The sequence below is a fragment of the Lactuca virosa genome, chromosome 8 (genome assembly GCF_052849685.1).
Source record: "Lactuca virosa cultivar CGN04683 chromosome 8, Lactuca_virosa_CGN04683_v6, whole genome shotgun sequence".
Classification (NCBI taxonomy): Eukaryota; Viridiplantae; Streptophyta; class Magnoliopsida; order Asterales; family Asteraceae; genus Lactuca; species Lactuca virosa.
The window spans coordinates 316,371,392-316,386,041 of record NC_136433.1 but is presented as its reverse complement, the minus strand read 5'-3'; the positions used below and the strand labels follow the sequence as shown (position 1 = coordinate 316,386,041).

Here is a 14,650-nt window from a genome sequence, read left to right as displayed (position 1 = left end):
CCGTATGGGTAGTGGTTGACCGTTTAACCAAGACTGCCCATTTCCTAGCTTCAAAGAAACTGACAAAATGGAGAAACCTGCCAGGACCTATCTCAAGGAGATACTCCATTAGCTATAAGGCACGCTGGAGATACTCTACTCACTGGCCCTAAGGGCAATCAGGAAACAACGAAGAAGATCGTTAAGATAAAGGAACAATTGAATGTTGCACGTAGTCATCAGAAAAGCTATGCCGACACAAGACACATAACCTTAGAATTCAAAGTCAGAGACTTTGTCCTACTAAAGGTTGCACTATGGCAAGTGTCATTAGATTTCGAAAACGAGGTAAACTAAACCCCCTGTTACATTGGACCTTTTGAAATCCTAGCAAGGATTGGTCTGATGGCGTATAAACTCAAATTATCTCAAGAACTCAACAAAGTTCACGACACCTCCCATGTATACGATTTCAAAAGTGTCTCTCTAATGAGAACCTTGTCTTTCCTCTCGATGAGATCCAGGTCAACACTAAACTTCACTTCGTGAAGGAGCCGGTGGAGATCATGGGATCAAGAAATCAAAAGCCTCAAACAAAGCCACATAACTATAGTAAAACGTCCGATGGAACTCTCGTAGAGAGCTGAAGTTTATTTGGAAACGTGAGGATCAAATGAAACAAAAGTATCCGCAATTTTTCAGTGGTGCTCCCTTTGCTACTGGAAGGAAATGATACTAAAACAAAGTGATAGTAAAACAAAGTAACCTGAACCATAATAATTTCGGGACGAAATTCCCTTAACGGGGAGGTAATGTGACATCTCGGAATTTTAGTCAAAGACTGTGAACGGTCAAGTTCACAGTAAGTCTCTTTGTAGTTTGAATCATTGAGTTTTTGTGCATCTAATATAAAATAAATGAGTTATTTCAACTATTATAAGATATCAGATGGTATTTTACTTCCAAATGTGTAAATCGATAAACCAATCAAACAGCTCAAACTGCAACCATAGGAATGCGTGTGAAAAACTGAAAATATGTGTTAAGCAGTTGTGAGCAATATAAAAATTCTAGTCTCGTAGTACACGTTTCCCTGATTCCGAAAATATAAAGAACGTCCAAAACGGAGTTCGTATGCAAATGATACGACCGTTTTAAGAATCCAAAATCAGTAGAATACTGATTTCTTAAAAACCACAAAAACCGTTTCTATCCATTGAGGAACTTGCACACCTCAAATAGAGATTCCGAAAATGTTTTTGGACTCAGGCTATAGCCTATATTTAAATTCATATTTGAAATATTTTTGATAAAAGAATATATATTTACAAAAGTCAAAAAAATCATACATTGTGAACCAGATTCTTGGAACATCATAGAATCACGCCGAAATCAGCATCAAACCTCAATTTATAAATTTTAACATTTTCTTGTTTTGTTATTGGAAATTCATTTTCGATATAAATTACAAAAAATACATAAGGAAAGTTATTATTTATCAATATACACATACATACAATAAAAAGGTATATTAAATCTATTAAAAATATATCCATACCAATCAATAAATTCATACACAAATATATATTTATTTAAAGCAAATACACATACATTAAATACATTATATAAAATATTAAAAATCAAACTTATACTTTTTACACTTAAAATGACAACACATTTGTGGTTCCTTCTAAATTATATTTTGTACAAATAAACACTCTAAGGGGAAATACATTCTTGCACTTCACGATACTTTCTCCCCACGTTTTATTTTCACCTGCATACAGCTCACACACAGCTATGAGGAAAACACTGTCTGGTATTACTTCTACTCTTCAACTACTGATCCACAAACAATCAAACAACCATTAAACTTTTGATCATAAAAATTGATCAGATTCAAAGAAAAATTGAAGGACTCTTCCTGTTTCCCTTCTTTTTCAATCCCCGTTTTCACCTCCTGTTGAACATCAAACCCAGCACACATCCATGTTCTTCCTTTATGCATTCGTTCCCAGCCAAGAACACAAGAACATTCTTGTTCGTGATTTCATGTATACCTGCAAATGAGAAATTCAACCACTAATTGATATGGCTTCATCTGCTTTCCATGGCAATTTCAAGCAACAAACACACATACTAAATATCCCATCGAGTGAATCAAGAGGATTACATGTTGATGATCGATGGCCACAAGTAAACCATTGAACCATTTCTGCTCCTTGTTTACTTTCAAACGAAGCAGTCAAACATTTTGCTGTTGCTGATTCCTCTTCAATCGAGACTTTTCCTCTTTCCCGTCGACCTTCACCACCGAATCCCCACCTGCTTGCAATGTCCAGACCTCACACCTCACAGCCGGAAGAGACGAAGAAGACTTCGCTGCTTCTTCACGCCTTCCATCTCTTCGGACCCCATCGACCCTCGCTGCTACCCTACCCCCATCCCGTTCTTTCTTCATCTCGTCAAGACCCGGAGACACCTCTCTCATCGCCGATCAAACCTTCTCCCTCGTACCTAGCAGCCGACCAAGAAGCAGCGGACGTCCGACCCTCCTCCGTCTGCTGCTGTCGCAGAGCCACCCTCCGCCGCTATCTCCGCTTGTTGTCATTGCTATGGAACCCCGACCGGCCACCACTTGATGATAATATGAGTATTCGATCGACCACCACCATTTGTAATTTCTATTAATTGGATGTCCATTCGACTGCTCCAGTCGGAATCATGAGACCTAGGTCGTGGTCTCGTCCCCAAATTGTTTGAACTGCAAAAGAAATTGCGACTGGTTTAAAAGAGGGAACTGTTCAAACTTCGATTCCATTTATTTAAATCTGACCTTGAAGATGTTGAGTTCACGAGATTGACCCCTCCTTTGGATTAATTCAATTATTAAGTCCAAACTCCCTTTGGATTTATCCAGAAATAGTCCCTCCACTAAGAAACCATAACCAACCTAGACCTGGAACCCCAAGTCAGCTTTAAAATGTACGTTATCAACCCCTGTCTTGAGAATAATTCTCAATATTAGTCCCTAAAGTATGATTTTGGCAAAATCAAACACTAGAGTTTATTAATTTAAAGAAAGACCACCATATACTTAATGATTAATACCAAAACTACCCTTTGGTTTATTAGGAAATACAAATATACTCGGTGGTTCGTTTTAAGAATGTGAAATGTCACGTAACAAATCTCACGACAAGTTTCTCAAAAGGAACCGACTTCGAACGATTGGAACTCACGCTTCAAGGGTGAGTGCTTACGACCCCTTTTTAATATTTCAATTACTTCGGGGGGGGGGGGGGGGGTGGAATACATGTGTCGATATATTTTGTTTATACAAACCAATTACCTTTTTATGCGAAAAACCTAGTTTATAAAAATATTATTATTTAACAATTTAATATATTGTTACGAATAAACTAGTATAAATTTTCGTATACGTATTATGGTTATTTTATTGTGAAATAACCATTTCACACAAAAAATACTACATGATACAAAGTTTTATGATTTTTAAATTATAACAAGTACGTTATGAAATTGTGTAGTATTTCAATGGTTCAAGATATTACTATACATGTATATTTATATGTTTATATGAATAAAGTTTATACATGTACATATGTTCATTAATTTGAAACATTCATTTTTAGTCTTATATGATATGCATACCACCAATTTAAAGTATTCCAAAGTTTTAAGACTTCTATACATGAATACTTTTATGCATAAGGCTTTACACACATATACAAGTTTAAAGTATTTACAAGTTTCAAAGACTTTTATACATGAATACTTTTATGCATGAGGCTTTACACACTTATAAAAGACCATTATATTGAACTACATTTCTCTATAAAAGCGAGTAATTTATACATTTATAAATACGACAACCATACTCGGCTTTTACGAATGCTATACTACGAAATTCATTATGCCTGGCACTTAATTTAATTAAGTTAGGGCTGAGAGTTATTCACAACTTTTCGTTAATGGGTTTTGAGTGAGACGCTACTATTCATTAGCTGAGTTTAATTACTTAGCCTGCCCCACACTGCTATAATCGTTAATCTTCGGAGCGAGGTACATATGCATAGATCTATATGGGGTCGACAACCCCACCTGCGGTTGCTAGCTACAACCATCGACTGATCAATCGTAGCAGGTGATACGTGTCTACGATCATTACTACGACGTCCAATGAAGCGTCGTAGGGAGGGGTACTTTTCTTCCATAGCTCGATTATAGAACTCACTAAAAACATTAACATGAATCTCTCTCTTTCTCTTACTACAACCATAGGCTTGGTTGCCTTCAAGTACATTTTTAAGTATGAAAATTTTTTTATACAAAGCATTCATTTTGACTTTTAAGAAGTCACTACAAGTACATTTTAAGTATGGAAATTACTTATACAAAACATCCATTTTGACTTTCAATAAGTCATTACAAGTACATTTTTAAGTATGTAAGTTACTTATACAAAGCATTCATTTTGACTTTCAAGGAGTTATTACAAGTACATGTTAAAAGCATGAATTTACTCATATCAAAATACATTCTTGGATTTTAAAGACTCTTTGCAAATACTGTTTTTATCTATCGTTATAGTTATACATACAAAGTTAATACTTTTTAGACTTATTAAAAGTATTACTGCGTTAGCAGAAAACCTGTGACACTCACCAACCTTTGTGTTGACTTTCAAAACTACATGTATTCTCAGGAAACTACTAAACAGACATTCAAGACAGATTGGATTACAGGTGACCAAGTTTATTTGTTGTTGTATCATATGCCTACCTGTTAAGGTAATTCATGTATTATTATTATTTGTAAAAACCTTGTATTCAAATATCAAGATGGAACACGAATGTTATGTTGTTTATTGTTGTACTTGTGTTGTATATTCAGTTTGCCTGTGATCCATGAACTTAGTTGCACAGCCCGGCATGTTTCGCCACCTCAGCCAGGGGTGTGACAACATGACCCTGAATGTTCTTATCTATTGCTTGATGCTGCTGAATCAGCAATGATTTGGAGCTCTGGTAAAGCAAATTTGATTAGTAGATCAACTTCCCAAACTACAATGGACATTGACAATTGGTAACATTGGATATCCAGAAAAGCTTTCTCTTCCCAATGGAAAGGGATTGGCCATAGTCAACTCGGTTGACCAAATGGTAAAGAGAAAGGCAAGTCTGAGATAGTCCAGTGTACCATTCCCAAAGGGTCCATATGGTTCTATTGCCAAAGGAAGGGGCATTGGTTGCAAAGCTGCCCTAACTACCTGAAAGATCTGAGAGAAGGTCTAGTCAAAAAGTTTGACTCTGCTTCAGGTAAGTCCACTATCTAACTCTATTAAGTTCCTATTTGGAGATTTTTATTACATGATGTGATTGGGTCACATGTTGAAGTTTTAAGAATCAAAGAAAAGAGAGGAAGCTTAAAGAAGAAAGCTGATTCTGATCGCGAAGATGGATTTCGATCGCATGGTTTGGTGATCAGAATTTTTGAGCTGCTGCTTAAGAGTTGTGATAGATTGATAACAACATAGTTTTCATATGCATTTGCATTGTAAGGATAAGTTTTTCCGCAAGTTTTAAATAAAAGAAAAGTTTCATTTTTTAATTTATTTTAAGTATCCTTACAATGGCATTTGTGGAAAAATTGTTGCTTATATGATTCCGTTAATAGCAATATTGGAAAATGGATTTGATTCTTTCATTTGTGGTAGTGTCATAGTTTACCAAATAAGGAAAGATTCTCATCACCTAAGTTTCAGTTGAATAGAAACTTGGAATCATGCAAGTTGTATGATGAATGAGAATTTTAATCTTTGGAAAATTAAGACTAATTCCTTGTTCACATGTATATGTGAGTCAAGTGAAGGACTAAGGGATCGAGTACACATTCTTGTGCACTGATCAAGTCCACCACAAAGATCGATAAGATTATTCGTCATGATTTACTGAAGTTTAGTAAATATGGTTATACTTACAAGTTTAAGTATAATTCTGAAGCATTGAAAAGTTTCGATGTTTGGCAGAACGAATGAGAAGAATCAAATTTGGCAGAAAGATAAAAGTTTCTCAAATCTGAAAAGATGGGAGAGTACTTTAGTATCATGTTTTATGATCATCTTAATGATTGTGAGACCATATCACAATTCATCCTCTAGGGACATCTTAGTGCATTCTTATGGCTAAGAAGAGGAGTCGTGACTTGTACAAATGGTTAAATCAAGAAGATGACTCATACTTCGTTCCAAAACAATTCTTAGAGTCATACTCCAAGATTGTAACTTGAGTGACATATCATATAGAAGGTTTGTTAACACTTGTCAAATGTAAGAGTAAATTGTGTCCTACTCTTGTACATTTGAAATTGGTAAGTTGTGATATTTTGGATAAAACAAAGACCAACTAAGGCCAATTGTGTGAAGTGTTTGTCTTGATAAAGAATCCGCACTATCTCTTGAATATTTGGCAAGAGAGTCTTATATGTCAAGAGGACAGTAGGAGTCTTAAAGATTTTAAAAAGCTTCAAGATCTAATCAAGAATAAAACCTGTAGTTTCTCACTAGCTCACGACTTGAGGTTTATAACCTATCATGTTGACATATTCCTATTTTTGTGCCCATTCCAGTTAAAGTTGGCTTTGCATATGAGTTCTGAGAGTTCTCAATTGGTTGCATAACAACTTGGAAGCAATGGCAGGCCCTTGTGCGGCCAGGAGGCAAGAATTTAAGGTTGCACAAGTTCATTCCATATGAATTTATCACTAACCGTGTCTTGAGATTATGGTTTTGACAAATTCACAGAGAAAGGAACACATACACTATAAAATCTAAGTGTCATAAGGTTTCTCTCCGATTCATGAAAATGATGGTGAGGAAACGCTTTCACTAAGTAGATTTTAAGTAGATAGCAATTGTGATATTTGCATTCTCAAATTCGTTAGTGGAGCGTGTCTGGTTAACCGACACACTAACATGGAATTGTGAGAAATGGCAAAGGTCTAAACAGTTGAGACTATGATTACGACATCCCTTTTCATAGTTCTAAAATTGTTTAGACACACATATGAGCTATCTAAGGGAAGGTGTATGACTTTGATAAAGTTTTATCAATGCATCTCGTATCAGAAATCTGAACTTTTGGTATGAAAGTCAATAAAGTATTGATTTCTAGAAGTCCAGCTGATTTCTGAGTACATGTCAAAGCTAGTGGGAGCATAAGTGTTATGCTAATAATCATCATGTTAGTGGGAGCATGATAATTATAATAAGTATTGCAAGTTAGCAATGTTAATTATAGAAAAACAAGAGTTCAATTGGGAAAAGTTGTTTTTGCTATAATTAAGGGAGAGGAAATAATACTCCATTTCAATTATAAAAGCTTAGATTGAGGTTTTAATCATCTTTAGTCAAGGATATATATGAATTTTATGTTGGAATGGCTCAACATAAGGAAATTCTATATATGGGTCCATTATTTGCGTTCTAAAATTCGATTATGATTACGTCATCCCTTTTCATAATCTGAATTATGAGAACTTGGCAAATAGAAATAAAAATATTATAGCAAAAGACTGGTCTAGTATCATGTCTTTATGTGAGACATCATGAATCGTGTCCCATATGCTTCAGATATAGGGTCGATTGCATGTGCTATAATATTCATTTATTCTAAATTTTTCCAAATGCCTAGAGCATTAAGAGGGAAAAACTACTAGAACTAGATATGACTAATTTGATTAAGCAATTGTCGATGACAATCTAAGGTTTACCAAAGATTGGTTGCTCAGGGACAGTTGGAAGTATGGTGTAAATTTTTGGAGAGGACCATATTGACATATTCTGAAAAGAGGCAACTCTTGTTCAGAAGTGATAGTCAAAATGGGAATGTGGAAATATTCCCATAGGTGGAAGTTATTCATTAGATCTGTGTAAGATTAGGAAACTTAATGCAAGAAGGATGTTCAAAGCATTGTGCTTTAAATCCGAGACTTCGTTTGCATGGAGTTGATCTCCATTGGAATACTCTGTAATGTCTGTTGACAAGTCTTTGTGACTTTGTACATAATCATTACAAGAGGATCAATGCATATAAGTTTAGAATCTAACAGATTTAGGTAAATGGCAGGATTTGGAATTCTTGCATTTGCGGTAAGGAATTGGGATTGTGAAATAAGAATCATTGGAATTATGCTCAATCGATCTATTTCATAGAGTAAAGATCATAGACAAACTTAGTGTGCATACTTGGTGTATGTCATAACTAATGTTTAGACAAACATAGTGTGCATACTTGGTGTATGGCATGACTAGTGTTTAGAAAACATAGTGTACATGCTTGGAGCATGGGACAACTATTGTTTTAATTCAAGTATAAAGTTGATAGTTGAAACAGTATACAATGAATAATGGGTAATCAATATGGTGATAAATAAAAGGTGTTTTATTTATATTCATAAGTTCTGAGACCATATTGGATTCGATTATTCTTGTGTTTCACTTTGCATGTTTTGACTTCCAGAATAACTAGGTCGTTCTTCCTGAATGACTAAGTTATTCAAACCATCCACAGTCGGTCATATGTTGGAAGTAGATATGAATCAAGATTGTCATGAAGCTGGTTTGTAGATGTCCAAGGTAGTGGACATAGCAAGAGTTGCTGCAACATTCATGAGTGCTCATAAGTTCTGAGTATTGGATTAAACCCACGCTCATTTGAATCACTTCATGGATTTTATCACGAGTGATCATGAGACGATAATATCTTATATTCTTCAAACCTAGAGATATGACTTGTTGCCTATGAGTTGGTTATGCATTGATTGTATGAAAACGCATTGGTAACTCGATGTTATAAAATGTGCCTTTGTGTATGATTCAACAAGTAGTAGAACAAGCATATGAGTCGAATTTTATCCATTCCTTTTACCCTTAAAGGGATAAAAGCGATATTTGTGGGCCCCTCGATGATTTAGTGATGACACCCCGAAGTGCTTGGCCAAGCCAGGACTGATTTGATTTGTTCAATTAGTCGGTCGTCATAAATCGGAAATCGGGAAACAACAAATGGACAGAGAGAATGATTATAATCCATGTCTCAGTCCATATGATATCTAGAATGGAGGAATATATGATCCCTTATCTAATGGACGCGTCATTGATTTGTTCAGAGTTCGACAACAGCTTTTAAGAGCTACGATTGCTAGTCGGGTTTTGAAGTCATACGTGTGACAACCGTCAAGTTTGACCAAGTCAAAGTCAACTATAGTCAACAAGTCAAACCGGTAAACTCATCTAACCCTTGTATATTAGGGTTTCCATTATGTTTCTTATTGAACAACTCGCAATCTTAATATAAAGTATCACTTAGAGTTTCCACGTGTTCGGAAATTCTAAACCCTAATCAGGGTAAGTGATGAATCTACTCGATAAAACATTATTCCATACCCCTCGGGAGCATATAACAATCATAACGAGGTTTACAAACCTTGCGTTACAAAGCCAAACACTAAAAAAGGTCACAAAAGAAGTCTCTCCCAATCTCTTTCACTCTATCTCTCCCTACCTCAAATCTCTCCCAAATCTCTCTAAGTATGTGAAATCTCTCCCAAATCTCTCTCTGAATGAGAAATCTCTCCAAGTATGTGAAATCTCTCCCAAATCTCTCTCTGAATGAGAAATCTCTCAAAGTATGAGAAATCTCTCTCTGAATGTGAAATCTCTCCAAGTATGTGAAATCTCTCCCAAATCTCTCTCCGTATGTCAAATCTCTCCAAATATGTCAAATCTCTCCCAAATCTCTCTCAAAATCTCTCTCAACTTTTTATAATCGCCCGGGGCATCCCGATCCTTAATTTAGTCGAAAACCGCTCGAAAACGAAAGTCTACGCGAAAAACAGCCTTAAGGAGCCGAAACCTCTTAAGGAGCCGAACCCTCTTAAGGAGCCGAACCTCCCTTAAGGAACTGAAATCCTCCTGAGAACCGAAACCACCTCCTGAACCGAAACTACTAAGGAACCGAAAGTAACCTTCGGTCCGAGAGGCCACCTTCGGTCCGAGAGGACTACCTTCGGTCCGAGATCTTGACCTTCGGTCCCTTCTGATGAGCCGCCTGCGAGACCTCTCGGTTCCCATATACAACCGAACCCTACCTTCGATTCTATGCTCCTAAGGAGCCGAACCTTCGCACCTTCGGTTCTGAATTTCGGAAATTGGCAATTTTTTCCTGGTTTTCAATATTGTTAGCGTTTTGAGCCCGTTTTTTGTGATTTTAACGCGGGATTTTCACCCAAAATCATATTTTAACATATAGAACCCCATACTTCATAATTAATCACGTTTTTGGGGTATAATCCTTATCCAAGAAGAGTGGGTGGGATATTATTGGTGGAGTGTTGACTTTACTTTAGTGTATGACACAAGCAACCACCCATGCCCACTCCATGACCAGCCATTGTCCTTCCACCATACCTAGTCCTTTCATTGTACTCTTTCCATCATTTTTCCAGCCACATCCTTGATCAAAGGCTGGAAAACTCCCTTCTCTCCTCATATTTCTCTCATTTTTCCACCAAAGAACAAACTTCATTCTCTCTCACTTTCTCTCTCTAAAATTCGAGATTCAAAGGCTGGTCTTGGGTTCTTCCTCCACAATTGGTAAGTATCTTCCTCCTACACTTAGATATTCTACTATCCTTCATCCAAATCATAGATTACTTACACAAATATCGTCATATTTGTTGTTAGATCTTCAAATCTTCAAGCATCTCCCAAATGTTCTTGAGTTGAACACTTCTTTTCTCCATCATCCATCTACTGAAATCACTCAAGGTGAGTTCATACCCCTACATTTTCATGTTTTCTTCAAGTTTCAGGGGGGGGGGGGGGGGAATACAAGTTAAAACACCAAGAACACAACTAAACTCAAACAACCTTCATCAGAAAAGTTGAGTCTTATTCACGGACTGTTTTGAATATCTTAAACTTAATATCTTTCAAAACTGTTTAATATGCAAATAGTTTAGGTTCATACCTTTAAAATGACTACTTGCACATCTCCATAAGATTTTTCTACGATTTATGGTGATTTTTACAAAACTGCCTATCATTTCAGAAATGAATTCGGACCAGTCTGTGAATATGAACAATTTAACACAAGTTAAATACTTCTAAAAATCATAATAAAAATTACGAATAAACTAGACACATTTTATGAACTCTCGGAATTTACGGATTCAGTTTTCGAGTTCGTATGATTTTTCTATGATTCTTCTAAAACAGTGCAGAAAGGTTAAAAACTAGTTAACAGCTTATAACTTTCATAACACTTTGTATTATGTTGAGCAAAGTGTATAACAATAAGTTCTAAATATTGAAGGTACTTTCTTGTTAGTTTTTCATCATAAACTGAAATTTAGTCATTCATGATAAAGATTCTTCATTCATTTCGAACACATGTAATTAGGGATGAGCAGAAGGACCGAACCGGCCGGAACCGGACCCGACCCGGGAACCGGCTTCGGCCAAAATCAAGAACCGAATCGGCCCGACGGTTCTACCGGTTCCCGGTTCCTACCGGTTCTTGTCGTGTCTTCAAATGTTGAAACCGGTCCTCGAAAAATAGCATCATACGGTTCCGGTTTTTGCCGGTTCTACCGGTTCCGGTTATATCGGTTCCGGTTCCTACCGATTCCCGGTTCCAAAAATCCACAAAAATAACGTCCCGGTCCCGGCCCGACCGGTTCCATCGGGTTCCGGTTCCGGTTCTGGTACCGGTTCCGGCCGGTTCCCCGGTCCATATGCTCATCCCTACATGTAATAAACTATAATAAGCATAGTTTATGGATTTTTACTACATGAGAAAGGTTTTACTCTCAAAACAAATGGGTTTTCCATATACTACATAATAGTAATAGTTTATGGACTCATAGCACTAATGTATTTTCATAAAAGGGGTTCTTTTACATTACAAACGTTTTGGATAAACTATAATAGGTATAGTTTATGTATCATTTACATTTCAAACTCATTTACCAAAGGTTTTCAGTTCAGTTCACGTAAATCTGTTAATGAATAAATTTGTGAGACATTCGCTTCGCGTTACTTCCAAAGTAACGAAATCAAAAGTCCTGTAAATTGTAACCAGAGTCTCTTGTAGGGAGAGCGTGATAGTTGTGTATAGATCTATATTGGGTCTGACAAACCCACACCTGAGCTGCATGCAATAGCTAGACCGACAGGTCTGGGGTGACAAGTGTCATTTAACTTGCGACGCCTGAAGAACGTCGTATTACGAGGCCGTCTGAGTCTTAGCATGGTTATAATAGCTCACATGTGGTATTAACAAATCATAAGATTTACGGGTTTTACTTTTAAATTAGCGAGTTATGTCAATTTAACTCACATGAATTACTTTAAGTATGGAAAAATACTTGTATATTTCGGTCTGGACATCTAAGGCTACATAACTTTTATAAGGAAAATATTGGATTTTCTTTGGAAACATATTTCTGTTAAACTACATTTCATCTAGAATTGTTAGACTTCAGCTATAATTGCTAAGTGTTTATGCCAGAGTTATATACGAATTTAGTCACAATCGACTTAGAATTGGTGGGCCCGCCTTACTTCCTGTTCCTTGTTTGGTTGTGGACCTAGGGCAGACCCATTATATTCGACGGTTTATTTAACTTGAATTTTATATAACTTATATACACTGGATGATTATAGAAGGAATCTACGGGTCTTTCTAGGGTTCATTATCACATAACATAGGAGCATTTATTTCATACTTAACTAAGAAAATATTGGATTTTCTAGAAATCATACTCAATCGCTTTTACCAGGAAAACGGTTTCTTCCTCAAGCAAAACTCTTATGAACTCACCAACTTAATTGTTGACACTTTTCAAAACTACTTGTATTCTCAGGAAATCAGTGAAACGGGAAACCAACAGCATTTTGAGGATGGGACGTTAAATCGTCAAACAGTTCATTTTGTCATCATCATAATGTAATTGATTTTGAAACAGGTAAACATATGCTATGGTGTAACCTTTTCAATTATATTTATGATGGTTGTATTTACTTTGAGCACTATTATACTCATTGTTGTGATACTATACATGAAGTCCGCCACCCCCGGACGTTTCCGCCATCCTTGGTTTGGGGGTGTGATAGATTGGTATCAGAGCATTGTTTATAGTGAACTAAGTATATCGAACCACATAAGACATACAAACTATAAATGCATTGGGACTAAGGTCTCTGATTTAACATTTTCAAATAACTATACTTTTAGAAATAAATAGTTTCTTGTTAAAAGTATACATGATGCGTGTATGGGCTTGATTTAGTGAGTGGGGTAGTGTTTAGGTAAATTAAGCTAGAATAACAACCACAAATATATGGAATGAAAAGGATAGATTTGATAAACAAACTAGACCTATAGCTTGTAAATCTGAAGACAAACTAAGACCTATTAGTTTGAATTCGATCAACTCAAGGATCACGTCCAAAAGATGATAATTTGTGAACTATGACAATAATTCAAAGTGAAAATAAGGGTTCTTTGATTAAAATTCGTGCCTTATCTTTCCCATGCATAAACTTGGCTTTATATGAAGCCTTTATTACAAACTTGGTGGTTACAAGCCAACCAACCAATTATTCATTAAAACTAGTAAATGAAATTTAAGGAAACTCTTGAAATAACACAAAAAAAACGTCCAAGACACTTGAGAATGAAAAAAAACGTCTATGCTTCATTAAGGAGCCATATGAAGCATTAAGGAGCCATAAGAAGCATTAAAGTGCAACCATAATCCACCAAAGAGTGATAAAAACGGCTAGGAGGCTTTATGAAGCAAAAAGTAACGTTTTTAGCACTTATGAATCCTTAAAAATGTTGCCCTAGCCTTCATGCAACCCTAATTCAATTTGTGGGTTACCATGCATAACCCAACCATTGAGCCCAAGCCACCTTCTAGCCCACTAGTGATCACTAATCCATCACCTTTTGGGCTTTCATAATCCATGCATGGATCATCCCCTCCCTCTTTGAAAGGAATTGACCTCAATTCATCAAGTCCATCATCATCAAGATAAGGTGAAAGATCTCCCACATTAAAGGTAGCATGCACTCCATGGTCTCCTCCCAAATCTACCTTATAAGCATTATCATTGACACGTGACACCACTTTATAAGGACCTTCGGCTCTTGGCATTAACTTGTTTTTCCTTTTGTTAGGAAAACGTTCTTTCCTCATATGCACCCACACCAAGTCACCATCTTGAAAGACACGTGGTTTCCTATGCTTGTTTGACTTCTGTTTGTACAACTCATTCACCGTTTCAATCTTCTCACGAACTTGTTGGTGTAGTTTCATCATGGCCTTCAACTTGTCATTAGCATCCTTGTGAACCAATTCATCCTTTGGCAATGGAATCAAATCCAAAGGCATGTAAGGATTCACACCATACACTACTTCAAAAGGAGAATGACCTGTTGCATAAGTAGGAGAACGATTATAGGCAAATTCAGCATGTGCAAGTTTGATGTCCCAATCTTTTTGAGTTTTGCTAACCAACCCTCTCAACAAAGTACCCAAAGTTCTATTAGTCACATCCGTTTGTCCATCCGTTTGTGGA

The 14,650-nt window shown here is 36.3% G+C and overlaps 2 long non-coding RNA genes across 4 annotated transcripts; one reads left to right on the top strand and one right to left on the bottom strand.

Moving 5' to 3' along the window:
- Positions 1 to 1,587: 1,587 nt before the first annotated feature.
- On the bottom strand, positions 1,588 to 2,261 carry LOC145133517 (uncharacterized). The gene is made up of 2 exons (XR_013718602.1): positions 2,153 to 2,261; positions 1,588 to 2,039 (listed from the first exon to the last, which is right to left on the bottom strand). It is a non-coding gene; the product is annotated as an uncharacterized LOC145133517 (long non-coding RNA).
- A 472-nt stretch (positions 2,262 to 2,733) lies between these two features.
- Positions 2,734 to 5,613, top strand: LOC145133516 (uncharacterized). 3 transcript variants are annotated; one of them, XR_013718601.1, is made up of 5 exons: positions 2,734 to 2,964; positions 3,115 to 3,230; positions 4,026 to 4,202; positions 4,709 to 4,793; positions 4,897 to 5,613. It is a non-coding gene; the product is annotated as an uncharacterized LOC145133516 (long non-coding RNA). The 3 variants fall into 3 exon arrangements; XR_013718600.1 differs by having other exon boundaries at positions 2,734 to 3,230; positions 4,897 to 5,321; positions 5,400 to 5,613; XR_013718599.1 differs by having other exon boundaries at positions 2,734 to 3,230.
- Positions 5,614 to 14,650: the final 9,037 nt, after the last annotated feature.